The sequence below is a fragment of the Sorex araneus genome, chromosome 7 (assembly GCF_027595985.1).
Source record: "Sorex araneus isolate mSorAra2 chromosome 7, mSorAra2.pri, whole genome shotgun sequence".
NCBI lineage: Eukaryota > Metazoa > Chordata > Mammalia > Eulipotyphla > Soricidae > Sorex > Sorex araneus.
Genome location: NC_073308.1, coordinates 9,600,919 through 9,628,839, shown reverse-complemented (window position 1 = coordinate 9,628,839; position 27,921 = coordinate 9,600,919). Strand labels below are relative to the sequence as shown.

Here is a 27,921-nt window from a genome sequence, read left to right as displayed (position 1 = left end):
CATTTTACACTCACTACCAAGTCAGAGGTGGGCTCCAGGGATCGCGTCTGCTTCTCCCTATTCTTTCCTCAGAACACACCAGCCCCTACATATCCCCACTAACCAGTGACACAATCCAGGAGCCTTAGGACAAGCAAAGGGAAGGTCTTCCCAAAGCCATACTCACTCTCTGTGCCCTGAGCTTCCTGAGGCCCACACAGAGCACGAGGCATGAAGCACTAGAAAACATAAGATCTAATCGGCCTATCTACTCTAAATCTTCAACTTGTGGAGTATGATGGTCATAAAGACAGAGTGCTTCCCTCCAGAACAAGAGTGACCAGTCAGGACCCACAACTCAAGAGTTCTCACACGAAGGACTATAATGCTGCAAAACAGAACTCATCTCGCACTTCTTTATATTCCAACAAGCACTTCTTTCACATTTGGGTAACTGACTCAATAGAACCATTGTCAAATATTTCTTACAAAAAAATCCTCCATTCTATTTTCTACCTTGCCTCCTTTATGTTCCTTTTATCAACTCTGATTTCCCTTGGGTTCTCTTTTACAGTTTCACTTTTCACATTCTATTACTCTGTTTCAATCATTTCCTTTCCAGTCATTTCTTCTGACTCAAGCATACAAGCGAACCACACCTCCCAGGTCCACCTGACCTGACTCTGAATCTTTGACCTTGGGGCCAAATCCCCCGTACCTCACAATTCTCAACACCAACTGAGTGCCACAAACTCCTGTCCCAGCCATCCATTAGCTCGTCTACTGCATGAACTGGGTAGGATCTGTGAAAGGGTTTTCGATGGAAACTGGACTATTGAGTGACTGCAAGAACCTGAAAGAAGCAGTAAAGTCAAGCTTTACTTATAGAGAAGACAAGGAAAGATGACTCTTACAACAAAATAATGTATGCATTGCACCCCAGGTCATTATCAAAGCCCTGGAGACAAAGCTGTTGTCCAAGCAGTCTTTCCACTGGATGACAGCTAAGCCATGAAAGCCATCGTGGCCAACACCCATGACTTATGTGTGGAGCAGCCAGTTCAGGACATGGGTCTAATCCTATGGGAATGGCTCATGGGTCAGAAAGAGTAACCATCACAGCAGCCTGACAAGGGAAGTTCTAACAGCTGACAATGCATAAATTACCAGGAGTCCAGGAATCAAACAGTGAAACTCGCAACTGGTTATTGGCAGAGGTGGTGCCCAACTATCAGTGCAGGGGCATGAACACAATGAATGAGCACTAACGGTAAAGGAGGTTCTCTTTGAAATTCTCTTCTACAAACTGGAAAGAGGTCAGAAAGAAACAATGAACCGCCTGTGTTTTGGACACCACAGCACTGACAACAAGGTAAAACCTGAACTGGCATTTGTTCTTCCATGTAACTGAGTAACTGCTCTTTCTGGAACAAATTCCTCAGGGTCACATTCTGTGTAAATACAGTCACATCTGCCCAGGGAGCCTAGTAAGGGATAAACATAGGCTGAAGAGGGGAATTCCACGATTGTTTTATTTTGGTTTTTGTTTGTTAGCTTGCTTGCTTCTAGTTCAATGAGGTAAGAAATGATGAACATGGACTCACCTGGACATGAAATCCCTTGACCATCAAAAATTTGCTTGCAACTTCCACGAATTTTGGATTTTTTAAAAGTCTTATTCTTAAAGCTGTGCACACTTGAAATAAAGTCTTCTGACTGAAAAACATAAAATTAAAAAATCATCAGCACTTTAATTCAATATTTGTTTTTCCCTTTTCCCTTTAAAGAGATAAGAAACCAAGCAGAGTTGTGAAGACCCACAATAGGAAGTGGGTCATGCAAACCCAGGAGAAGCCAGGAACACTGGGACTGCAGGAGCGCCCAGGGCTCCCTTCTGGTGTTCTCCACGCCAAAGCCTAGACAGGAGCTGAGGCTCACCCAGGATCACACGGCCAGGATGGCGGCAGCAGGAGCCCCACAGGATAATGGATTCACTCCAGATTGGAAACCAACAGGCACTGCTTCCGTCCATGACCAAAGAACCCCCATCACTCCCAGGGTTCTAGTGCTTCTCCTCTGAAAGAAATGACTAAGTGAACAGAATAACTCTCATTCTGATGCTCCTGACTCCTCAGTCCCCTAAGCCACGTGTACTCTGCACAGAGGGGAGTTCATTGTGGACCCCAGGATAAGATGAATGGTCCGTAAGCCTGGAATAGCATCAAGTTATACACATTAGAACTCGAAAATGAGCCATTCCATCTACCCAACTAATGTTTGCAGAGTTAAGACTCAATCATATTTGACAATTGTAAAAAACTAAAGCACACCGAGGGGCACATGCACTCGCGGGCTCTCCGGGCGGCTGTCTCACTGCCCGTGTTCGGTGCTCTGGAACCGCTGTGTATGGGCTGGATCAGGACAGCCTTTGACCAAGGACAAGCGAAGGAAGAACGAGGACCAAGCTGGTTGCTGATTAGTTACCGTTTATTCAATCTTCCATCTTTCTCATCTCCCGCACTCCCAGCTCCGTCCTCTCTCTGGATCTACTCCAGCCTCTCAAGCTTCTCTAGTCTCTCCTCCTACTTTTCTCTCCCACCTTGCCCTCTAGGCTGCACCCAGCCAGGGAGCAAAATCAACATAAGAAAGCCCCTCCTGAGGGCAGGGCATTCCAAAGCCCTTCCTGACTCTTAAGGTTTTTTTCCTTTCCTTAGTCCAAACACTTATTCACATCTGAATACTAGTTATTTTTGTATGGACATAGCAAGAGATACATTGAGGCTTGCAAGGCAGCTCTCCTGGCAACATCTTGCCACAGGCTCAGACCACAGCACTCAGGCCAGATTAATCATTCCTAACCCTACCAGGGTCCGAATCTAGTTATCACTGTTTGGATCATGACAGCATGTGTCTACGACCCAGCTCTTAATTTATAGTTAAGCATTAGGCACTTTGGCCAGGCCCATCTCGATGCCAGGGTAGCACACAACTCACCGCTTGCCCTGGGTCCGTCTCGTCCCTTGTTGGGACCCTGCTTTTGGGGGTGCTAGGAAGTAAGGGCAGCTGAGGCTTAGGTCAAGAGAACAGATGCCCAGGAGGTAAATATCATGTAGAGTCAAATGACTCCCAGGTTACAAAAGCATAACATTTGCTAAGTCTTCCTGTGTCCATACAAAAAGGACATGGCTCTGAATAAACTATGCAAAGGACTCAAGGAGAAGAGAAAAACAATATTTCAAGTCAACAGAACACTAAGAAAGAAGTTGCAAATAAACAAAGAGGAATGGGAGCACTGTAATAGGAGTAACCCAATAAACCTAAACTACCTGAGGCTATGTTATCCTACAGACAATCATATAAAAATTCAGATTGCCTTAGAAAGAATATAAATATCCATCAATACACCCACTTGCAAATATGTGACAGTGAATAACAGATTTCTATAACATATCCATATAGATTCAGTGAGCCCATAATTTACCACCCACCAAAAGAGTTAAATTCAGAAGGCAAAATGTTACCAAGAATGTGAAACAAATGGTATAACTACAATGAAAAATCATTTGACAATTTCTTATATTTTGTCTATAATCAAACATATATATGAACACACATGCACATAAAATCAGCATTTACATCCCTAAGGACAAAGCCCATGAAGGGCTTGTATAATGACAGTCACAACCACTTCATGCAGAGCATTCCAAACAGGAAATAACCCAAACCTTCATCAGAAGAAAACCAAGTGACTGACCCATGGCATTCATACAATGGAATACTGTGAAAGGGTGCAGAGAGCAAGCTACTGGTAACGATAAGGGTGAACATCAAAAGCCTCGTCATGCTGAGCGAAGAAGTCAGACTCCAGAGCGCACAGTGAATGGTTTCCTTCACAGCACAGGGCTGCGCAAGCTGACGGCTGTGTTTCAGGGTAAACAACAGCTACCTCTCGAGACTAACTGGCTGGCTGAAAGGGCATGAGAAAACTTTCTGGGGTGAAGGCCATTTGCTACATGGAGTTACCCAGGAGGTATACCTATTTTAAGTCATTAGTCTGTGTGCTTCATATTTTACATTTTCTAGTTAAAGACATCTAGTTATAATGAAATAATTATGGAAAGATATTAATAATATAGCATTAAAAATAAATAAACAATGGAATAGCCTTTTTATCTTGAGGAACTTCCACTTCTGAACAAGATGGAGGAAAAAGAATTGTCCTCATATCTGAAATCCAAAAAATACATAAAATGTATGAAACATTTTTTAAAACACTGTATGTTAAAAATGAATAATAATGATATTGAAGCAGCAGGGTGGGATAAGAATACCTCTATGATTCCTTACTCCTATTTTTTTCCATATTCCTTATTTTTTCTAAAAACTTCAAAGAGAAAGACAATAAGACTTCGTCAGCTTGATAAACATCCATGAAAATTTTACAGCAAAACCTTACATGCTTAATAAAACTAACAACTTTCTTGTTAACTTCAGCAACAAGACAAGGATATATCTAAAACAACATTTCTGCTTAACATTGTCATAGAGATTTTAATAAGAAAATAGCATGAAAGGCATCCAATTGGGAAAGGAGGAAGTAAAACTGACTTGTTAGCAATGACATGATTTTCTATGTGGAGGAGTCTAATATAAATAGTTACATACATCTATTTTATATGCAAAAGATAAAATAGAAGAATGATATCAAAAATACATCCCATCCACAACTTTGCCTCCGAAAATCAAGTACCTAGGAATCATCTTAACTAAAGATGATTAATCATCTTAACCATCTTAACCAATGTGGACCATCCTCAAAAAAATAGGAACTGAGATTCCATATGACCCAGTAATTGCACTCCTTGGAATATATCCCATGGGCCCAAACACACAATGCAGGAAAGGCATCTGCTCTCCTATGATCACGCAGCACTATTCACAATAGCCAAAATCTGGAAATAACCCAAGCGCCCCAGAGCAGATGACTGGGTCAAGAAGCTGTGATACATATGCACAATGGAATCCTACACAGTAACTAGAAAAGATGACACCGTGAAATTTGCTGATATGTAGATGGGCCTGAAAAGTATCATGCTAAGTGAAATGAGTCAGAGGGAGGGCACAGAATGATCTAACTTATTTGCAGGACATGAAGAAACACAGTAGGAGAATAATGTTCAAAGACAATAGAAATGAAGGGCAAGAGAACTGATCTTTAGTAGGAAACATAGTCAGGGGAAGGGGCTTACAATAGGACCACAATGATAGGGAAAGTGGTCACTCTTGTCAGGATCCGGTACTAAACGAAGGAAAGTGATATGCATGATTCCCTTTCAGCAAACCACAGTGCCTAAAAGGAAAAAGTGCCTGCCACAGTGGCCGCCTGCAAGCTGTGAGACAGAGGCAAATAAAAGACACTGGTAGAAGGAAATAGACACGGTGAAGGGAATCATGCTTGAACACTGTACGCCTGAAACTCAATCATAAATAACTTTAATTTTGTTTAGCTGGTTTTGGGGCTACACCCAGTGATAAATCAGGGATAACTCCTGGCTCTGCACTCAGGAACTACTCCTAGAGGTGCTTTGGGATGATGAGGATAGAACCTAGGTGTGCCAACTGAAAGGCAAATGCCCTCCCTGCTGTACTATCACTACAACCGATCAACAATAAATAACTTTGCAATTCACACTGATCCAATAAATTTCAAAAGACTATTTTAAATGCACCTAGGATAAATAAATTTTGCAAAGTGGGCACAAGATCAATATGAAAACTCCATTTTTACATAAGCATTTACAAGTTATAATTCTATAGGATTACCATTTATAAAAGCACACAAAATGCTATTCAAAAAAATCTAGCAAGGCCTAAAAACATTGTGTGAAGAAGTTAAGATCTAACAGAGAGATAGATCATGTCCATGAATTGGTAATATAATTAAGATGCAATTAATATTAATATTAATTAATATAATTAAGATGCAATTCTTCCCAACACAATCTCAACAATATCTTTTTTTTAATTTGCAAGCTTTTTTTATCTGCAAAATTTAGATATTTAGGATTACCAAAACAACTGGTAATGTCTGCATATGCTTAAGTGTGAAATTTAATATTTGTTCATTATATATGCCTTTAGTGTAAAAACAGTAAACTAGTTGCAACTAGATCCTTTTAACAAGCACAGGATTTTGAAAATACACATTAAGTTCTAATTTTCAACAGAGCAAATTTTTCCCTGAGGTCTATCAAAGGAAGGACACAAAGGCAGTACATATGTGTGTTCCTTATTCCCTCACCTACGACAGACATAAAGAATCAGTCATGACTTTCATCCCCAGGAGGCCTTACAAGCCTCTCCAAAAGGAACTACTGATAGGCAGGAATTAGCAGACCTGATTCTGACAAAGAACCTGTTATGACCTTCCCACTTTGGAAGCTTTACATAGACTAATCTTTCTGGGATGCTGGCAACTTATAGTCTTCTATTAAAATTATCATGTACTTTCTGACCCATTTCTAGTGCCTCAGCAGACATACAGTTGTCTTGTCACTTGGTCGCACGTCTCCTGTCAATCAGATGAAGAAAGCATTCTGCAGTGGGTCAAAGCTCACCAACCTGAATGAGCTCCGTATGTGATATTAAGCAAATCAGTCACTCTTCAAAGAAATTTGAAACAATAAAACAAAAAAATTTACCCTTCCTGCCTATTAAATGAGCTATTACATGGAAAAGGAGAGAAAGCACAGTGGGTAAGGTGGGTCCAGTGGGTAAGGTTGCCTTATTTGCAGCCAACCTGGGTTCAATCCCCAGCATATGGGAATATGGTCCCTCAAGCATTGCCTAGAATGATTCCTGAGTTCAGGAGCAAGCCCTGAGCATCTCCTGCTGTGGTCCCCAAACAAAGCAAACCAAAAAAGGAGCTATTATAAATCAACAAATGTTCTACCATGTACCAGCTGCAAACACTGGTAATCAATGAGAATCATTTGAGCAGAATTTTGAAAAGAGTTCTATCCATAACTTATTGAATCAGATTATCTGGAGGTGGGGCCAGACATTTTTTTCTCAAAGTACCCCCAATGACTCGAATATGCAGCTTGGCCACCCCTACATAATAAATGATTTTATATGCATGTAAGGCACTATTGTTATATGCTTTATTCATTCATTCGTGGTTGGCATTTTGCAGAGCAACTGCACATATTTTGATAGTGGAGATTCTATGTTCAATGCCTACAAAAGAGGAGTGTGCAACTACAGTGAAGCTCACAATATATTAGCAGGGCCCTCCACACCACAAGCATGACCACCACAGGGTCACACAGTGAGCAGGTCAGGAGTAAGCATTCAGATCCAGTCTCCGCCCAACTCATGCTCAGAAGGGAGCCTGACACACAGCCCTCTGTCTAAGCCCAGCTGACACAGGCCTCCCTCACCCTATTTTGTAGTTATTTGTCAATAAGCTTTCTCTCCCATGTCCGACTGCAATTTTCCACAGGGAAAGACATAGGCTTCTTTCCCCCAGCCCTTGGCATCCCTGAAAAGCACCTGGCGTATAGCAAACAGTGAACTCTCAATATCTGAACAAACGGCCGTGATCTGTGAGTCCAGGGTACTGGGGCTGGTATCCCTTACAATATCTCAATTCCAGCCAGGGAGAAAGGGGCACTGTGTTCTGTGTTTTGTCTTGCCCTGGGTCACAGCTAGACTGGCGGGAGGAAAGAGCAGAGGGTGGTGGCGAGGCTGCTGCAGCCCCAGGAATCCATTTCAGGTAGTGTAGTGACATCTGCTTGGACTGCATCTGCACATAGCATCTCCGCTGTGAACTGAGACAGGATAGCCGCCTTCATTTCCACCGGGGTCTGCGCTTTCATTTCCCCGAGAGGCGGCCAGAGCGCGGGGGAGGGGCGGCCGCGAGGCTGCGGTGTTCCTCAGGCTCAGCCAGGAATCTAAATTGCATTTAATTGTTAGCAGCAGAGAACAGACCTGCTGGTTCCACAAGGACTCCCTGAGGGGTACACAGTCATTAGCACTGATCTCGATTGTGAGGGTCCTTTCAGGAAGAAAAGAAAATCTATGAAAAATTGAGCAAGGAAGGGCTCCCCAAGCGAGCCAAAGGGCAGCCTTGGGCTCAGCTCTGTGGAAATGCAACTGCACAGACCGCTCTGTTAGTTCTCTAGGCTGTTTGCTGCAGTAGCAAAAACACTTCCCCACACAAAGGCAGCAGCTACATCAGCACAATCCAGGCTCTGTGCTCCTCTCGGGGAGAAAATCCAGGCATGTGTGTACTACCCGCCAGAGGAAACCTTCAGCAGCCTTCGAAGAGGCAGTCTGAGCAAACAAACGAGCCTCTGGAGTTAAACAGCCCCATTCCCGTGTGATACCACAAGATTCTCCTGCCCAGAACAACCCCAGTCCTGAGGCCATCCCTGACACAACTGCTCAGAGCTTTCAAGAAACCACAATAGGCTGTGAGACTAAATATCAGAACACACTGCAACTCAAAATGAGTAAAGCAGCTAATATTTCTCTGTCCTCAGACCTGAGAAAATATACCCAGAGAGGAATGGCATAAATGCCTGACTATTAGACTCAAATAAAGGCAAACAACCTACCTCTAGATTCTGCTGAGTTTCATTCAAACTCAGAAAGGCACTCCCAGAGGACAGTCTGTACTGTGACCTGTGAACATGTGCTGTTCTAAGATGCCAGCACATCCTCACCCAGCACACCCTCTCACAACACTCTCTCAACACACCCTCTCACAGCACACCCTCTCACAGCACACTCACAACACACCCTCTCACAGCACACCCTCTCACAGCACACCCTCACAGCACACCCTCACACAGCACACCCTCACAGCACACCCTCTCACAGCACACCCTCACAGCACACCCTCTCACAGCACACCCTCACAGCACACCCTCACAGCACACCCTCTCACAGCACACCCTCTCACAGCACACCCTCACAGCACACCCTCTCACAACACACCCTCTCACAGCACACCCTCACAGCACACCCTCTCACAGCACACCCTCTCACAACACCCTCTCACAACACACCCTCTCACAACACCCTCTCACAGCACACCCTCACACAGCACACCCTCTCACAGCACACCCTCACACAGCACACCCTCTCACAGCACACCCTCTCACAACACACCCTCACAGCACACCCTCACAGCACACCCTCTCACAACACACCCTCACAGCACACCCTCTCACAGCACACCCTCTCACAACACCCTCTCACAACACACCCTCTCACAACACCCTCTCACAGCACACCCTCACACAGCACACCCTCTCACAGCACACCCTCACACAGCACACCCTCTCACAGCACACCCTCTCACAACACACCCTCACAGCACACCCTCACAGCACACCCTCTCACAACACACCCTCACAGCACACCCTCACAGCACACCCTCACACAGCACACCCTCTCACAACACACCCTCACACAGCACACCCTCTCACAACACACCCTCACACAGCACACCCTCTCACAACACACCCTCTCACAACACCCTCTCACAGCACACCCTCTCACAACACCCTCTCACAACACACCCTCTCACAACACCCTCTCACAGCACACCCTCTCACAACACCCTCTCACAGCACACCCTCACCCAGTACACCCTCACCAGGTACACCCTCTCACAGCACCCGCTAAGTCTGTTCCTCTGAATGAAGTGGCTTTCTCAGCAAGCCCATGGAAGGACAACGTGCTCCTTCCATGCAGGGAACGTGCCCAGCTCGTGCAGGCGGTAGCTCCACTAGAAGCCAAATCTGAGCCATGGCCTCCCCTCAGCCCACTCCCTCCTACCTGCCCCTCCCTCTCTCCCCTCCACAGCAAGCACACATGGTACAAAGCACAGGCACTAGGACACACACGCAAACAGTGCACAAATGGTGCCAGAGATCGGGTGGTGGCAGGGCGCTCGCCTGGCACAGGCCAAGCTAGGCATCCCACTGGGTTCCCCAAGCACCTCCAGGTCTGGCACAGAACAAAAATAAGCTGCCCGAAACAAAGCACACACCCAGGTTCAAGGGCCTGTGTGCACACAGGCGAGCACGTGGAGGGAGCTGGGAGACATACACATGTAGGGAGCACGAGCACAAGGCACACATGTGTAGGGAGCAGGGAGCACACATGTGTAGAGAGCACTAGCGAGCTCAGACCAGGGACCCCTGCACACACAGACACCGCGTGCTGCCCTGGCACCCACCCTGAGCTCAGAACCCAGCACCCACTTACCTGTGGGTGGTAGCGGTGTGCGGGAGCCCTGAGCGTACACCCTCCAGGCAGCCGCATGGCCACCGGCAGCCAGGGCAGCAGCGTGGGCGCAGCCCCCTCTGTGGTGACCCTGGGCAAGGATGCCCGGGAGGCCCAAAGGACGTGCACTCTGACCTCAGAAGTCGATGCAAGAACAAAAGCCAAGCAGCAGCCTGGGCACCCCCGGTCCCCCCATCTGACATACATTAGCCCTTCCTCCCCGCCCCATACTGCCGGGAAACGCCTCCTTGGGCAAGAGGAGGGGGGCGGGGGCAGACCTCCTGCCGCCTTCAGCCAACTGGCTTACCAGACCTGTGGCTGAGACTGCTGCAAAATGCAGACAGAGGCTGGAAATCAAAAGCAGCCAGACTGGTCAATAGCCCGGGTATCTACCTTGCGCAGATGGCTTCAACGGGAAAGAACAGTGAGAGCTTTCCTTCCATTTGCCTCTCAACAAAGGGAGATCCGGATGAAGAGTTCCAAGAAAGTCAAATTGTAGCTGAGAACCTCTCAGGCCTGGGGGGAAAGGACCTGCATCCCCTTTCCCTCAGGGGAGCCCTGCCTTGCACTTCACATCACAGCCTGTTTCCGAGTCCTGTTTTCCTCCAGAGTCTGCAATGCTAGAAGGAACCCAGAAGCTGGGCGTGTGGGAGGTGAAACTGACCGACCTAGGGGAAGCCTAACAGGAAGAGAAAGCCCCAGGCAGGAGAGGCGCGGGTCACACACCTCTGAAGAATGCTCTAGGCCCTGCTGCCAAAGGCACAACCCTGGGTGGCCACAGGCTGAGCTTCTCCACCAGGAAGCACACTTGCCACTCTCACTAGAGACAGGAAGGAAGACGATCCTGTTGGGCTAAGGCCACCTCTTCCTTCCATGGGGTGCTACAAAGGGAACCCCTGAAAATAACAGAGTATCAGGAGCCTCCATCGTTGGGCTGGCTCATTGGGCGCTGTTAGCGGCCTGATCTCCTGGGTGCCAAGCCCAAGTGTGATCCACCCACACTCAGAGCTATTCAACACTGACTTTAGATCTGCAATTCCACATGCAACTAAAATGTCTTAGGCCGGGAAGCTCCGGGGAGCAGTCTGGGTGGGCTGGGGCAGGGCTTTATGGCTAACACATGTGCAGATTCCAGTCACTGACTCCACATCAGCATTAACCTCTCACTGGCACTCAACAGACAACTTTCCGTTTCTGCAGTGAAACAAGAAAGCTGTTCTTCAGCTTTCAGCCATAACGAAGCCAGGAAAACGCCATGCGGGCAGATCTTGTTTCCTCTGCTCCCAAAATGAGATCATTATTCATTCTCATCTTACTTTTTCTGTAGTCTATTCTAACTTTAATTGTTTTTTTCCCAAATATCTCTGCTTATTTCTACATACTCATATGTGGGCACACACTACCGAACTACCTCATGGTGTGATCATTGAGGAAAAAAATCCATCACAGTCATTACTGGTTCCCTGGCATGTGACACAACTCAGCACTAGCAGTGTCTCCATGAAGACATGTGAGCCCCCTCAAAGGTACACACTATGAACAGTTTTGTCACAAACCATCTGAATCTGCTACCAGGTTAGACCCAAGGTACCAGAGTGAAGGGATCCGAAACCTAAGGGAGAACTGGTAAACCCCAAATTCATAACACTCCCTGAACTTTAGAACCAGGTTCTGCACTCTGATGGAGATTGACCAAAACAACGGCCCTGAGTACAGGCTAGATCCAATGGCCCCCAGACTGGAAGCCAGTTTTATCTCTTCTTCTGAGAAGTTATATCATGTGGAAAATTCCCACACTATATGTCTAATAATAGGCCACATGGCATTATATACTTCTCAGATAATAACAAGCCAGATCACCACTAGTGGTCACAGTCTCAAAGTGACTGAAACCAAAGACCAGAATACCAGACTGTGGGCTAAACCATGAAAACCAAGCTTTCCAGGCAATGGAGAAAGAGTCGGTGAAGTGCTTGCCTTGCACGCAGCCAATCTGGATTTGATCCCTGGCACCCCAAATGGTTGTCTGAGCACCACCATCAGTACTTCCTGATCTCAAAACCAGGATTAACCCCGGAGCATCACAGGGTGCTCCGCACACACACACAAAGAAAAAAATGAAAAAAGAAAACTCACTTTTCCAGACTGCCCTGCTTACAGTTCACACACCATGTGTGTCCTCTGGCCATTGCACAGGACCTCACCAAGGGCTTCTCCACAAAACTGAAGATGCCTCCCACACTGCAGCCCTTCTGGACTCGGCTGAAGACACTTCCAGTCTGTCATCACCCCACACCAGGAGCAACCTCATGAGCATGGAACTGGCTCTGTAGTGCGCTCACCACTCCATGCAAAGCCTTAACCCCCGGAGCATCGACACGTGCTAAGATGGACAAGAAAACACTCTCCTCTAGAGCCAGGTCGTCAATGTTACAGTCACTCTGACCCTCTCAGAACCAAGCTACAGCATGAGTGCGAGTGCAGGACCTGAAGAATCCAGAAGTTAGGGCAGAAAAGAGTCAAGTAAGTGCTTCAGTGCAGGAAGTCCCCCTTGCTGGACTTGCCCCCCAACTGCATCGTCGGCCTGACCTGTACCTCATCAGGCAGCAAACCTCCTGCTCCTCACTGACCTCTGGCTGCGGGGGGTGCCCAAGACTAAAGGATGGATTTGGTTTTTTTGTTTGTTTGTTTGTTTGTTTTTTAATTTTATTGAATCCCCGTGAGATAGTTACAAGCTTTCATGCTTGGGTTACAATCTCACAATGATCAAACACCCATCCATCCACCAGTGCACTTTCCCCACCACCAATATCCCCCCTTTCCCACCCTCCCCCTTCCCCCAAGGCAGACAATATTCCCCATACTCTCTCTCTACTTTTGGGCATTATGGCTTGCAACACAGACACTGAGAGGTCATCATGTTTGGTCCATTATCTACTTTCGGCACACATCTCCCATCCCAACTGGTTCCTCCAGCCATCATTTTCTTAGTGATCCCTTCTCTATTCCATCTGCCTTCTCCCCTCCACTCATGAAGGAGTCTTCCAGCTATGGGGCAATCCTCCTGGCCTTTGTATTTACTGTCTTTGAGTGACAGCCTCATGTGATGTTATTCTATACTCAACAAATGAGTGCAGTCCTTCTATGTTTGCCCCTCTCTTTCTGACTCACTTCACTTAGCATGATACTCTCCATGTCTATCCATTTATAAGCAAATTTCATGACTTCATCTCTCCTAACAGCTGCATAGTATTCCATTGTATAGATGTACCAAAGTTTCTTTAAGCAGTCATCTGTTTTAGGGCACTCAAGTTGCTTCCAGATTTTGGCCATTGTGAACAGTGCTGCAATGAATATATAGGTACAGATGTCATTTCTGTGCTTTTTTGCATCTAGAGGATGGATTTGAAGGGCACCAGAGTTCAGACTGGTAGGCAAAGTTCTAGGACCAGTCTGGAGGCCATGTCCCTAGGCTGGGGCAGACCCTAACACTGAACTATGCACATGTGCAACACGGTGCTGCCTGCTTTAACAGCCAGGCCCAAGGGCCTCAGGGGAATTGGAGGGCCTTAGAGCTCTGCCGCAAGAAGCTGCTCCCCTGATGCATGGTTCTGATGCTCACTCAGCTCTGCAGAAATAGTGACAAATGTCTATGTACCGGCGCGACAAGGAGTTAAGTGAGAAACTTTATTCCTGACAGTGGAAATATTCACATAGGGCACTTCAAGGGAATGCCAGAGAATGAAGGTGACAGGCTGTAACCTGGAATAGAGGTAGACGCTTCTAAGATAGGAATATAGCTACAAGCCCGAAGCAAGGTGCACGGTGCAAGTTGCTTCAGTGAAGGACAAAGTGTGTCATTGTTACAGGGGAGGCAGTTAGGTGAGGGCCATGTCCTGAAATACAGGGGGAATGATCCTGGGAAGTTGAGGGGAAGGAGATTCTCATGGCAAGACAGGGTTTGACCCCCACAGGAGTGGGAACCTCCAGTGGTGAGAAAACTCTGCATCTTGAAAACATGGGCCCCTGAGTCCCTCTGGAAGCCCAGTAAGACAATCTGTGGTGTGGACGTGGAATCAGGACAAAAATGCTGGTTGATGGCCTCGTGTTACACGTGAAGGAGACTAGTCACTACAGTGGGAAGGACCCGGGGAGCATCTAGAATAACATTATAGGAGCCACCTCTCCAGATCAGAGAAGGAGTCCCTAACACGGAAGGACAGAAACGATGATGAATGCCATGTTGAGAGGATAAATCCAAGATGTTGGTATCATCCATGGTTCCCCACAAATGGGACTTAGGAGCAACTGGAAATAGATGTACGTGTCTACACATTCTCATCACAAGCACTCCCCCAGCTGTGGTCTCATCCAGCACCCAGCTCTCAGCCCTGAAAGCTGGCTCAGTTCAGGATCCCTCAGAGACAGGCCAACTTCAGGAGAGAGTGAAAGAAGCTTGCTGCAGTATCTTTTTTTTGAGGGGAGCTAGAAAATAAGGGTATGCCCAAACAACCAATGACCTTGTCTTATGATGCTGGAGCTGACCCAAAGAGGCTGCCCTTGGAAAATCCTAGGAAAACTTGAACATAGGATAAATCATGATAATATTGGCTTAGCCCATTGAATGGTCAGTGGATGGTCCCATGAATCTTACTGCCACCAATAAACAAGTGAACACAATGAAAGTCGGCTGGGGGAATAGGGACTATGAGAGACATAGCAGCTATGGCCTCCATATGAGAACTTGCTGGGGACAGCGCTAACCCACCTTTCTGGAGACTCAAAGCACCTCCTCTTATTTATGACAAAAGAAGAAAGAGGGGCCAGGGGAGAGCAAAACTCAGGGGCACATGTTCTGTATACACAGAACACCGGGTTGGTCCCTGGTACTGCATGACACCCCCCCAAGCACAGCCAAGTGTAGCCCTTATGGCCCCAAGCACCACCAGGATGTCCCAAGTGGTCCCCCAGACTGCAGGACTCAGAAGCATTTTCAGACCTTACTATTGAGACATCTAAACCGCTGGCCAAGACTGACCCACAGGCCCCCTAAACAGTTCTCAGCAGCCTCTCACGCCCCAGGAAAGGGGAAACCCCTACTGTGAATTCACCGGCCAGGGAGTCTCCTCGACCTCACAGGGACCCCCTCGGTGAGGGCACAGCTCTGCTCCTGGTTTCTGTGGAGATCCGCCACTCAGTCATCCCCAGGGATTGCCTGGCCACAGTGAATGCCACGGAATCCAAACCCATGCGTCCAGCAATGTCTCCAGGGCTCCTCAGGGCAATCTCAGCCCCTCAGCCCCACTCTTGTGGTGGAGTCAAGCAGATGACTCCTGTCCCCCACCCCCACTCAACAGGCAGAAAGACCACTGCAGGATGGTCAAATTTGTCAGTGGCTCTGGGAACAAAAGCCAGCGAGCACCCAAGTCACCCAAAGCACTTTTTCTTTTTTATTGAATCACCGTGAGAACAGTTACAAAGCTTTCAGTATTAAGTCTCAGTCATCCAGTGATCAAACACCCATCCCTTAACCAGTAAAAGCACTTTTAACAGTATTTTGTCTCAGATAATGAAAAATATTTTCCTGTTAAAAATGTTCTTGTCATCAGCATCTTCAGAAATCTCTAAACCTGACTAACCCCTTTGTCCAGTCACTCTGGACTCTGGGCCCAGGTACTGGTTCTCAGGCTGGGGCTGGTCTCCAACCTGGGCCTTGCTCAAGCAGAGACTTTGGGCAAATCCCCCTCTAGACTCTCCTCCCTTCCCTGCTGACTGAGTCCAGGGCAGGCCTGCAGAACTCAAAGGGCTCACACAACACTCGCCACATTTTGGCATTTCCTGACTCCATCCCCAGAGGAAGTCCTGAAGGTCCAGGTGCCAAGGCCTGCTCTCGGCAATGCAGCAAGAGGACGACAGGGAGGAAGAGACACCAGTGCTGGCAGAGAGAGCTGGAGGTCGGCAATCTGGGGAAGCCGGTGATCACTGCAGCAAGAACAACTCCAACTCTCTCCTCAGAAATGGCCTCACGACAAGAACCTGCCAGTGCGTACTTCTCCCCAGATTCAAGCAGAGCTTGTCTTGACCAGCCAGTGCAATCCAATGCATTCAACGTCCAGAGTCAAGGCAGTCCACTTCAGAGTGGAGAGACCTGGGAGGCCACACCAGCTGAGGCCTCATGCCACCACTGTCACCCTGAGGAACCGGCAGTGAAGCCGGAGGTCCTGGATTTCACTCCCAGCATCAGGCACACACACAGATCTTGTTCACACACACACAGACCGTGCTCTGATCTTCCTAGCAGAATTTTTGCTGATGCTGAGAAAATAATTATTTTTCCCACTTCCCCTTCAGTCTCCTCTTTATTTCTTTGGCCCTCCCTCACTTCAAAAAGTACAGAGAAAAGTGCTTTCTTTACAAAAACATACTTTTACAAACTTGACCTCCAATTTGTGCTTTTCCCATTTTCCTGCTCGAAACATCAACATTTTTCTTCCAACACTCAGAGATGAGCAACAGAAAAGGTCTGAGTGAAAGGCCAGAGGAGGGCCACGAGAGAAGCTTCTGTTTCTCAGACAGAAGGTGCTACCATCCTGCAAACTAAGCTCCTGGCCCATGGGCTGGATGGGCTCTGTCCTGGCTCCTGGCCAAATGGCACCAAGATCACACTCCACCCTCCAGGCCATTGTCGCTGCCATGAGATGTTCCTGTCTAAGACACTCACACAAGCTCTATCGGGGTCAGTGTGGACCCCAGGCCCACACAATCTAACACTTCCAGATAGGAGTAGGACAGACAGCAGAGTGAGACTAGTCCACAGAAACCACATCTCTCCTCAGTGGGATGACCCGGGGGGAGGGACACATGCAGACACCTGCCTGGGCTCTCTGCTCCCACCCCCATCCCTGCCAGCACCTCTCCCTGCTCCCAAGCACCGCTGGGTCCGAGCAGGGGCAGAGCCACACCCTGTACTCCAGAGTAGCAGACAGCAGCTGCAGCCATCCTTGTCAGCTAGAAAGCAGGGAGCGGACACAAGCTCACAGCCTTTGTCTCACTGTGGGAGTGGTGCTGTGCTCCCACCCTGCCTTGCCCCCTCCCAGCCACCACCACCCGCGCCCCACCACCAAGCATTTCTTCACCAGCTTTGGACTGCTGGTCCAAAGGAAAACTTTTATAAAACTGATCTCCAATTTGTGTTTTTCCAGCTTCACCAACTTTGGACTGGCCAAGGCTGGTCCCAGGACACCTCCTACACCCAGAAAGCCACAAGACCTAGAATACAGCACAGCTTCCCAGGGTACAGAACACAGGACACTGCGTTAGGGCTTGGTCAGTGGCATGAACTGTCTAACCAGTGCCGGCACTGGCCCACACGTGATGGGCACCACTTACCCGTGCCACTGCAGAGGTCAGTAAGCTCTGGACTCTGCACCATGGCAGAGCTGGTCTCCTGCGAGTGGCAGTGTTTCCCCTGGTCTGGGTGTTAGGGCAGAGGCCGGTCCCCAAGCACCAGAACACAGGACCCAGCACCCCTGGAGTTCACGGGACCAGATACATCCTCCCCGATCTGTCCTCAAGTGGACTTTAGGACTGAAAGCAAGAACAGATAGGAAGACAGCGACACTGCCAGCCGCCGTCTGTCACCAAAGGGCATCTTCTAAGGCTTCAGACTGAACCCCAGTCCTCACCTTCCGCTCTGACCAGAACATGTGACACTGAACCACACCTGGAACTGGACGGAGCCTCTCAGATCCCAGCACGGCACTCGCGTCCCCACCTGCAGAGTCCCCAGCCTTTGCCCCAGTCGGACACACCAGGGAATGCAGCCCTCCTCCAGAGTCCCCACAAGCCTCTCTGCTACACGCTCAGAAGGCTGGAGGGTGAGGACATGGGGACAGGCACACTGCTCTCAGCCCATCCTGGAGCACCACCCCCAACGCTAGACCAGAGCGGCCAGATGGGCAGAGGGATGCAGAGGCCCCAGCACTGCACACGCAGAGCTTCCCATGTGCAGCTTTATTGGAAACACTCCACCACAGATCCATGGTCAGTCTGTGAACAAGGAGAGAAAAATCACTGGGACCCTCTAAAGCCAGCCTCTGACACTGAGAGGCCGGCACGTGCCTGCACCTCTACAACAGTCCCACAGTCTTTCGTGCAGTCTGAGAACTTGTCATTCTACCACGCGCAGAGCCTCTCTGGGTGCCTCGCCCCACGCTGGATGTGCAGCTGGATGTGCTGCGCCAGCACCAGACTGTGTTCTCAGGCTCCGCCCCACTGGAGACACTGACCCACTCCAGCTGCCAGAACCAGTGCTGTCAGAATGGGGAAATCGCAACAGGCCAAGTCTGCCCCACACTTCCCAGAAGGTCAGTCCTGTTACTTTCAAAATTTTCAAACTTCAGGCTGAGGGCCAGGGATGTGGATCAAATGGTAGAGCATAAGCCATGTATGTAGGCGATCCCACACTTGCTTCCTGCACCACACGTCTCCCTCCCACACACCAGCTGTAGCTCTCATAGCCCCTGGGTATCACTGGACCCACAACATCACGAAGTGTCCCCATCATGGATCTGTGGTGGAGTGTTTCCAATAAAGCTGCACATGGGAAGCTCTGCGTGTGCAGTGCTGGGGCCTCTGCATCCCTCTGCCCATCTGGCCGCTCTGGTCTAGCGTTGGGGGTGGTGCTCCAAGAAGTGTCCCCAAATAACATTTTTTTTAATTCAGATTAATGGAGCCAGAGTGATAGTACAGTGGGTGGGGCACTTGCCTAGCACATGGCAGACCCAGGTTCTATCCCCAACATCCAGAATGGTCCCTCAACCCCCATCAGAAGTGATCTTTGAGCCCAGAGCCAGGAATAAGCCCTGAGCATCATTAAATGTAGAGTAAAAATAAAAGTTTTAAATAATAATAAAATTAAGAGGGTATGGTTCCACCAACCTGTACCTGCAGGGCAAGCCCATCAGCAGACTGATGGTGCCTTTAGACTTCCAGATACCCAAATATTGCTGCTGTGCCCCAACAACTTGGGGCCAAGTTTACCAAGAAATTAAATGGCCTAAAGTTAGGGATGTGGGACACACACCTACAAATTCCTCCAGCTCAGCTATATAAGCTCATTTATTGGCCTTATTTCAGAGACCCATAAATCTTGAAAGAGATCAAAAGATGCAATTATGGCCTGGCATGGAGGTGACCGAGAGCTCCAGGTCCACTTGGAACCGGACTGGGCCTCCTCCCCCCAAGTCCCCAGTTTTCTAGTAGCTGGGCAGTCACACCCAAGAACTGCCCCCGCTGCCATGTAATCTCATCGATGGTCAAGACCAGGGTACTCCTGGGTCTTGACTAAACTAAAGCTCCTGGAAGAGAGTGTGCAGAATATTCTGACCCCGTGCCAGGCTGTCTTCACCAGGGACTTTGGAGGGGGACGGGCTGAGTTTCCCTCCCTGCCCCAAGCAGAACCCTGGCAGCCAAAAACCTCAAGAACCTAACCGCTGCCATGCCCAAGGCCACTCTCACGTATGAGCCTCACCCAAGAGGGAACGAGCCTCACCCAAGAGGGAATGAACCTCACCAGAAAGCAGACCGGCAGGAAAACCCAGGTATGCGGAAACCCATGACTGAGATCTCCAAGCCTGCTTGGATGGGGACTGGGCCACCTCACCCCAGATCCCCAGTTTTCCAGAAGCTTGGCAGTCACGCCCACAAACTGCCCCTAGCGCCATGTAATCTCATCAGTGGCCAAGACCCAGAGACTATGAACTAAAGTTCCTGGAAGAGAATGACACAGAATTTCCTGGACATTATATTCTATCCATAACAAGCAATACAAAACAAATCATCTGACATAAAATGATAAAATAAAATTAACATTCTGGGAAAAAAAAAGCAATGTGGAGTTCATGCCCAATTCAATCAACTTAACCATAACTTAAAACTTAAGTACGTGTGAATATATCTATAACAGTTTTGAAAATCCTCTTCTTTCTCTTTTAATTTTTATTTTGGTTTTACTTGGTTTTGTTTTGGGGCCACACCCTGTGGTACTCAGAGATTACTCCTGACTCTGCACCAAGGAATCGCTCCTAGCAGGATTTAGAGAACTATGTGGAGTGCCTGGGATTGAATCCAGTCCCACTACATGTAAGACAAGTGTCCCACCCTCTGTACTATCTCTCTGGCCCCCTTTCTTTGTTTTGTTTTGTTTTAAGTTTTCCCAGTTCCAGTACACTCTGGACTGGGGTTTCTCAAGCAGAGCCCAAAACCAAAGCAGTCACCCCACCAAGGGCAGATGAAGACCCACAGGCCCCTGCCGCAAACCGTGTCTCTGAACTCTACTCAGACTCTCATCGTCCACAGAGCACTCGGCTTCCCAGTGTCCACTGACACAGCACTGTAGGAATGCATGACAGCGAATCGATAAAGACTGAGCCCTGCCGTCGGGAGGCTGACCCAGGCCCCGCCCTGCAATAGCCCCGAGCAGGCCGCATCTCTCTCTGATGACCTTGATTCCTCACTGGTGACTGTGATGATTCACAGTCTTACCCTCCAGCTACTGAAGGGGGCAGAAGGATGAGATCGAGACCAAGAAGGCAGACCCACAGGGGAGAGAGAGGGAGAGCTCTAACTGACTCATTCTCAGTTCCATCAAAAGCAGGAAGTGAAAGGTTCTAAGTGGGGAGAGGCTGCAAAGAGGCTGCAGATGTCCTGAGAGGGGCTGAGTGCCTCCCCCAGTGGGGATGGGCTTGCTGAAATGGACAGAGGAGAGTGGGAAAGGGGTCGCTCAAACACCTAAACTGGACTAGGAATCAAGAGAGAGCCACTTCAGTGGAGGGGGAAGGGACCCAGTGGGCAGACCGTCCCTACCCCCAGTGCTCAAGGAGGCCTGGAGCCACTGCTTCAGCTGAAACCTCCGAGGACTGGGAAGTGGGTGCACGCGTATGCTCAGAGAGGCCCGTGAGCAGGAGCTGTGGAAGCCACAAGTGTGGGTCACAGGGACCAGATGATTCACACTAAATATCTGGTGTGAGTCGGGAAGGCAAGGTTAGGGCACAAGCCAAGGTCACTCTCCCCCGGGTGGGTGCAGGCACCCACTGCATCCATTGGGACACCCAGGGGCGCAGAGTTTCTGTGCATGGAGAAGGCCATGAAGCACTGCAGGCTGCCAGCTGAGGGCACAGCCCTGCAGCTGCCCAGCCCTGCACTGAGTTCCCCAAACTCACCCTAGCTCTTGCTCTTCTCCAGTTTAAGATTCATGTGTTCTTCTCCCCAGATTAGGACTGCAAGACATTCCATCTCTGTCCACCCACCTCTCCCCACTACTGGCTACTTCCTGCTGCCCCCCACTACCCCCCCACACCGCCACACACAGGAAAACTCCTTCAAAGGGCAGCTAGACACAATGTCATGTCAACTGCCCATAACACACTCACTGCAGAACTAATAACAATCAGCATTTCCCACGGCCTGTGTCCCCTGGGCACTAGGTTCTCTCCTATACACACTTCTTCCACTGTCCCCGCTTCTTACCTACTGAGTCCCAGTCTCACCTAATCCACACCTAGGCCAGAGAGCTTCCAAGGTCCCATCACTTAGGCCTGCAGGTCAGGGCACAGGGGACTCTTCTCCAGCCTCCCTCTCTGCTGCCCTGCTGAACAGCCCCCACCCAGACTCTCCCCTACTCTCCACTGCACCACCTTGACCCTGAACCACGACAGCCGCCGCTGCACCCACAGGCTGGACACAGCACTTTGAACAAGAATGAGAACATGGCAGCACAGAGGCCCAGAGATAGGGAGACAGCTCAGCAACTGGAGGGTGAGCCCTGGCTGGACCTTGGCACTACCTGGTCCCTCACCACTCAGGTGTTGAGAGAACAACAAAAGAGTCAAACTCTATCCTTGCGCCCAAGCATGTTGGAGCAGCCAACACGCACCTGGGGCTTGCTGACTTCCCCCAGCCTGGCTGCTACCCCAGGACATCTGCATATACTGTTCCCTCACTTGAAACTCTTGGGAGACTGTCAATATGTCAGGGGAGGCTCTGCATCATGCCCTGTGGAAAATCCCCACCATCTCCATCAGTACATGCACACTTTGTTACCTTGTTCTTCCCCAGTACTGAACGCTGCCAGATCTCCTGGGATCACCACGTCCTTATCTGCTGCCCATCCCACAGCTTGGAAAGTCACCTCCAATAGGGCAGGAACCCAGCGTACCTGACACACACAGGGATCCCCAGGACTAAACCAGTGCTAAGAATGGGCAGAGTGAAAGAATGAGTGAGTGAATGAATGAAGAGTGAAAGAATGAGTGAGTGAATGAATGAATGAAGAGTGAAAGAATGAAGGAGTGAGTGAATGAAACTGCTTCCTCGACCCGTCAGGACTCTTCACAACTGAATCGTACAGCCCTCTACTTGGAGGGTTTCACCCCAAAACTCCAGAGCAGATCTCCTGCAAGTTCTCTTATGAGCACAGAAATGAGGCATCTCCCGCCTGACGCCAAGCCCAGAGGCGCCCCGGTGTTCCCTCTACTACGGGTTCTCTGAGCCAACCCTTACCACGTATCCTGTGATGAAAATTCACCCCTTCACTGAACTCAAAAGAAAATGAATCAGCAAATAAGCACCAGGTGCCACCCAGGGCACCCTGGCAGGTGATGCCCACAGGAGGTCCGGGAGGTGCAGAAGCTTGTGGTGCCAGCAGCAGCCAGACCTCAGGGACCCCGTCTCTGAGACAACAGGGACAAGAAGGACAAGTCATGAACAGAAGCATAAGACAGTGTATTATTGTGAAAAACATGCGTGTAACCCAAGAAACATTTGTGCAAAGGGGTACTTTGACAGAAGGATGTCTTCAGAGAACTATAAAATATCAGAAAAAAGTAGAGCATTTTAATAACCAGCTCAGGTAATTTCCTGGTAACCCACTTACAAAGGAATGTATAAAAAATACCAGGCAGTTATTAAAATAAAAATCAGATCAGTATTCACTGGCATGGAAAATACAATAAATTTGGAAAGTTGCCCAACAGTCCCAAGCTTCCATCATTTCCAGCTGATCTTTCCTTGCCTACAAGATCACCCCAAATCTGCTGGCAAGGTATGACTGAGATGGACTTTCGGCCTGATTCCCAGTCCAGGAGTGCAAATGCTCAGCCAAGGAGGCACGAGGGCTCAGTCTTGCAATGACCGTGAAAACTCCAGGGACTCACAACAGCTCCAGGCCCCCAGCCAAGGTCCCTGGTGAGGAAATGTCTCATTACAGTGTCCCACTTCTCTTTTTGATGGCAAGAAGGTTTTGAGCAAGGAGTGCCATGGTTTACAATATTTTGAGGGACCTTGTTTGTGCCCAGGGCTTCACACAAGCAAGGCAGATACTCTATCAGTCTCATCCCAGTGAAGCATCCTGGGCTGAAGAGACAGTGTAGAGGTAAAATGCATTTGCCTTGCCTGGCTGACCGGAGTTCAAATCCCCCATACTCCATACAGTTCCCCAGGTACTGACAGGAACAGCCCCTGAGCACCACCAGGTGTGGTCCAAAATATCAAAAACAGAGGGAAAACGTTTCCTCTGACTGTGTTAGGACAAAAGCAGAGTGGGATGAAGGGAGGAGCGCACCGAAGGGTCAGCATCCCGACAGAGAGCAGAGGGTTGGAGACAAAGGAGGGGGGAGCAGAAATTTGGCTTCAGGGGAGCCCACCCAGAAGGGAGGTGACTAGCATCACACTCAGAAACTTAACTGACAGTTTTGTAACTAGAATATTATAGAATATTCCTCAGTTTTGTAACTTAAGGAAATGCAGTGAAGGGGGGTGACTAGATCACCCTTGATCCTTGAGTATCATGGAAAAGGAAAGGACAGAAAAGGAATAAAATTGGGGTGAAGGAAGATGAGAAAAAGAAGTAACAGTGGGTCAGGATTGAGCCTCGGTACACCCTGTGGGTGGTGTGGGAGAGGGGTACTGCTACACACCCACAGACTCAACAACACTGAAAACAGGAGGTTGAAACTATAATCACAGAACTTTGAAATGTGCCTGTCATGCCAAGGCGCCAAGGGGGACTGGCGGGGGGGGGGGGGGGGCTCATGGGAACACTGGTGGAGATAAGAGGACAATGATGGCGGGATTGGTGTTGAAATATTGAGTTTCATGCCTAAGTGTTTAAAAAGTAATGCTCTCATTGGACACTCCATGCCTGGGAATTACAATGTAGAGGGGCAAGGACTGAGGGTCGACGCAGGATGGTGAGAATGGAATACGAGTGGGGCAGTATGTCCAGCCATGGGGAAGTAGATGTGAATGAACTGAGCAATGCCATGTCACTAGCACCTGGCACAAGGAATGCTTCCCATAGGCATAACAAAATGAGCCAGTCAGCAAACCTATACAATGGAAATACTATAGCACCATTAATCCTTACACCTGCAGAGACCCTGAATAACAAAGAATGGTCTCTACTAAGGCATGTTAAAAGGAGAAAAACACAAATTGTTATGTCCTGAGTTTCCAGAGGAATTTGACACTGCTTCTTAGTCCAGAGAGACAATGGGTAGTGTGGAGAGATTTCTTTCCTCTACACATCTATTTCAAGTTCCTGGGGTATTTTTATATTTTTTTAAAAGGAAACATTTACATAAGCATTATAAGCATTTAATAGACTGTTACTCTTGTTTATTTATATGCATAACCACCAACCCCTCATGCTCCTTCTGACACATCTAATCCATTTACTTTTGCATTATTTTCCCTTGGAGGCTTTTTTTAAAATTTTTTATTAGTGAATCACTGTGAGGTACAGTTACAAACTTATGAACTTTCATGCCCCTGGAGACTATTTTGACTGCAAGATAGATTCTAGCAAAATAACAGGGATTTGACAAGCTCGAGCAGGCACCAGTAACATCTCCATTGTGAGACCTATTGTTACTGTTTTTTGGCATATTGAACACAACATGGGTGGCTTGCCAGGCTCTGCTGTGGGGGCGGGGCGGGATACTCTCGGTAGCTTGCCAGGTTTTCCGAGAGGGACAGAGGAATCCAACCCGGGTCGGCTGCGTGCAAGGCAAACACCCTACCCACTGTGCTATCACTCCAGTGATACTTTAATCAAAACACTTTAATCAAAACATGTTCTTTACTGTCCTAGTAAAATAGAAGCTGGCTACTCTGAGGAGGTCTTCCTGCTCCTGGATTCTCCTTCAGTCACCCCAGCACTGATAAAAGTTCTGTCCTAGCTGTCCTGAAGCACTGGGTCACCACAGGGCTAATCTGTGTGAGCCGGAGAACCAAAACTATCATTTTGCTTGTCCTTTTTGTGGCTTTTTTTAACCCAACGTCTAGTTCCTGCTACAAGCAAGTTTTCCTTCTCGGTCAGAATATTTCTTAAGGCTCTTAAAACAGAATCACCAGGCGGGCATGTGGGGAGGCTTCCAAAGGGAGGCCAGTGCAGACGTCCCCACACCGCCCTGCAGAGCTGGAATGAAGGTCACCTCCCCTGCCTCCAACAGCTGGGGCCTTCCTAAGATGCATAGAGTAGCTCCGGGGGAGTGGTGCCTGGGACCCAGCTTGGAAAGTGGCCCCTGTGGGACTCCCCTACAAGAGCTCCTAGGCGTAGGAGTGGAAGCAGGCTCCGGGAACAGGCATAGGGGAAGCAGGCTGGAGAGACAGTTAAGCGGGTGTGCCTGGTCAAGAGAGATCCCCGAGCAGAGCCCGGAGTAATGCCAGGTGTGACTCAAAAACAAAGGAACAAACAAAATCTGGGAAGGCCTGTCCTGATCCAAGAGGGTCGGCTCCCTGACGACCGACCCAGAGGGTCAGCAGGAGCTTGGGGTGGAAAGGGAGGGGACTTCCTTTTAAAAAAGTTTTTTATTTAATCATCCTAAAAATACAAAGTTATTTATAACTGGGTTTCAGACATACAATGTTTCCACACCAATACCTTCACAGTACCCACTCCCCTTGACCAGGAACTCCCCCATCCTCCAGCTACAAGAGGTTTTTGCACTGTGATTTACAATCCTGTTGCTGATCCGGTTTCCTACACGACACTTCTCCCCCTTTCAGACCACCTCCTCCCAGCTGACCGTTTCCCCTCCACCCCTCCCGTACCCCGGCCCCCAGGAGGCCTGTTTGCTTCTGAAGACCAGCTCTCGGCCTTTGTTTCCATTGCCTCTGGGTACTCGTTATTCCCCGCTCTGTTTCCTTATACCCCCTATGAGAGGGACCATTCTGTGTCCTGTCACTCTCATGTTCCTCTCCAGGGCCCTCCACGTGGCAGCAAACTGCGCACTTTTTTCTTATGGCCGAGTAATAGTCCATGTGTAGATGTACCATAGCTTCTTTTATCCACTCATCTGTTTTGGACACGGATTGTGTCCAGATTCTGGCTTTGTGGCTAGTGCCACATGGGGCCAAGTGTCTTTTCTCCATTGTGCTTTAGGTGGTGGGCACTTTCTGTGTTTAAGGGGGGGCAGATTTCCAGAGAAGCTATGAGTATTCTGTTTTGTCTTTTTTTTTGAAGTGGGAGGCAATGAGTCGAATAAATTTGGAGATTTGGAGATTTCTTTCCAAAACATCTCCAGCTGGGGCTGTACAGAGTAAGGATGCTGAGGAAAGCCCTCCATGGCCTGAGAGGCCTTCAGCCCTTCCTCTTTCCTCATCTCCCTCAACAAGCCTGAAGACCCTCAGACAGTGCTCCCTGCTATGGCTTCTGCCTTCTCGGAGTCCACAAGAGACTGTTTGGGTCGAGATTAACAATAGAGCAAGGAAGGCTCTTGCTAACACAGCTGAGCCAGGTTCAATCCCCAGCACCACATATGGTCTCCCACCTAAGTAGCGATCCTCGAGCACAGAGTAAGCCCTGAGCACCTCCAGGTGTGGCCCAAAAACAAAAAAAGAAAAACATTAAAAAAACTTTTTTCCATTTTAACCAGATTCTCTACCTTCCTTTCCCAAAGTCTTCTCTCATTTAATCTTCCAAATACAGAGAAACAATATCCACTCAAGGACCCAAAAAGTGGGCCACTTTCCACAACTTTTCTCAAATCTTTAGGCAGTTACACCCAGCAAAATTTCAATAAGCAACCAAGTAAAACTCTTATATACAGAAATAACTAAAAGGTTTTACATAAATGTACTAACAACTTTTAGGACACTGATTTTTTCTAATCCTAGTTCATTTTTAAAAGCAATGGTTCATTTCTTTGTTCAGTTAACTGGAGCTACTACGGGTAGTGGGGAACAGAAACCGTCTCCAGTTTCTCTTTGCTGTGATTGCATAATTCAGGGGCACATATTCAGCTGTGTTCACACACCTAGCTCACGTGCACTGTGGTGCCAGGTGTCACCAGTGTCTCCAGCAGACTCCCCCCAGCAGCAGGGCCGCCTGCTGCCCTCGACCTCGAGCCACTTCCCAGTACCCCCTTAGCCATCACCATGGGTAAGGTAAGTCGCCCAAGCTTCTGCCAGGGCTGTGGACACCCACAAATCCTTAGGCAAACCCCCCAATAAGAAATGATTCCACTCAAATGCTAAGAAGCTGTGAGCTTCCACTGCAAAAAGGTTATTGTCAGGAAACTTCCAGAGAAATTCTACAGACTGGAGTGTGTTGTATTCCGGGGGAGTCCCTGAGGGAGGTAG

The 27,921-nt window shown here is 48.6% G+C and overlaps 1 protein-coding gene across 1 annotated transcript in view; it reads right to left on the bottom strand.

Moving 5' to 3' along the window:
- Positions 1-27,921, bottom strand: part of TNS3 (tensin 3) — a 269,039-nt gene that overhangs the window by 219,731 nt on the left and 21,387 nt on the right. Inside the window, exon 2 of the mRNA XM_055144430.1 lies at positions 1,584-1,695. The gene's annotated coding sequence lies outside the window, so the exon portion shown is untranslated. The remainder of the gene's footprint in view (positions 1-1,583; positions 1,696-27,921) is intronic.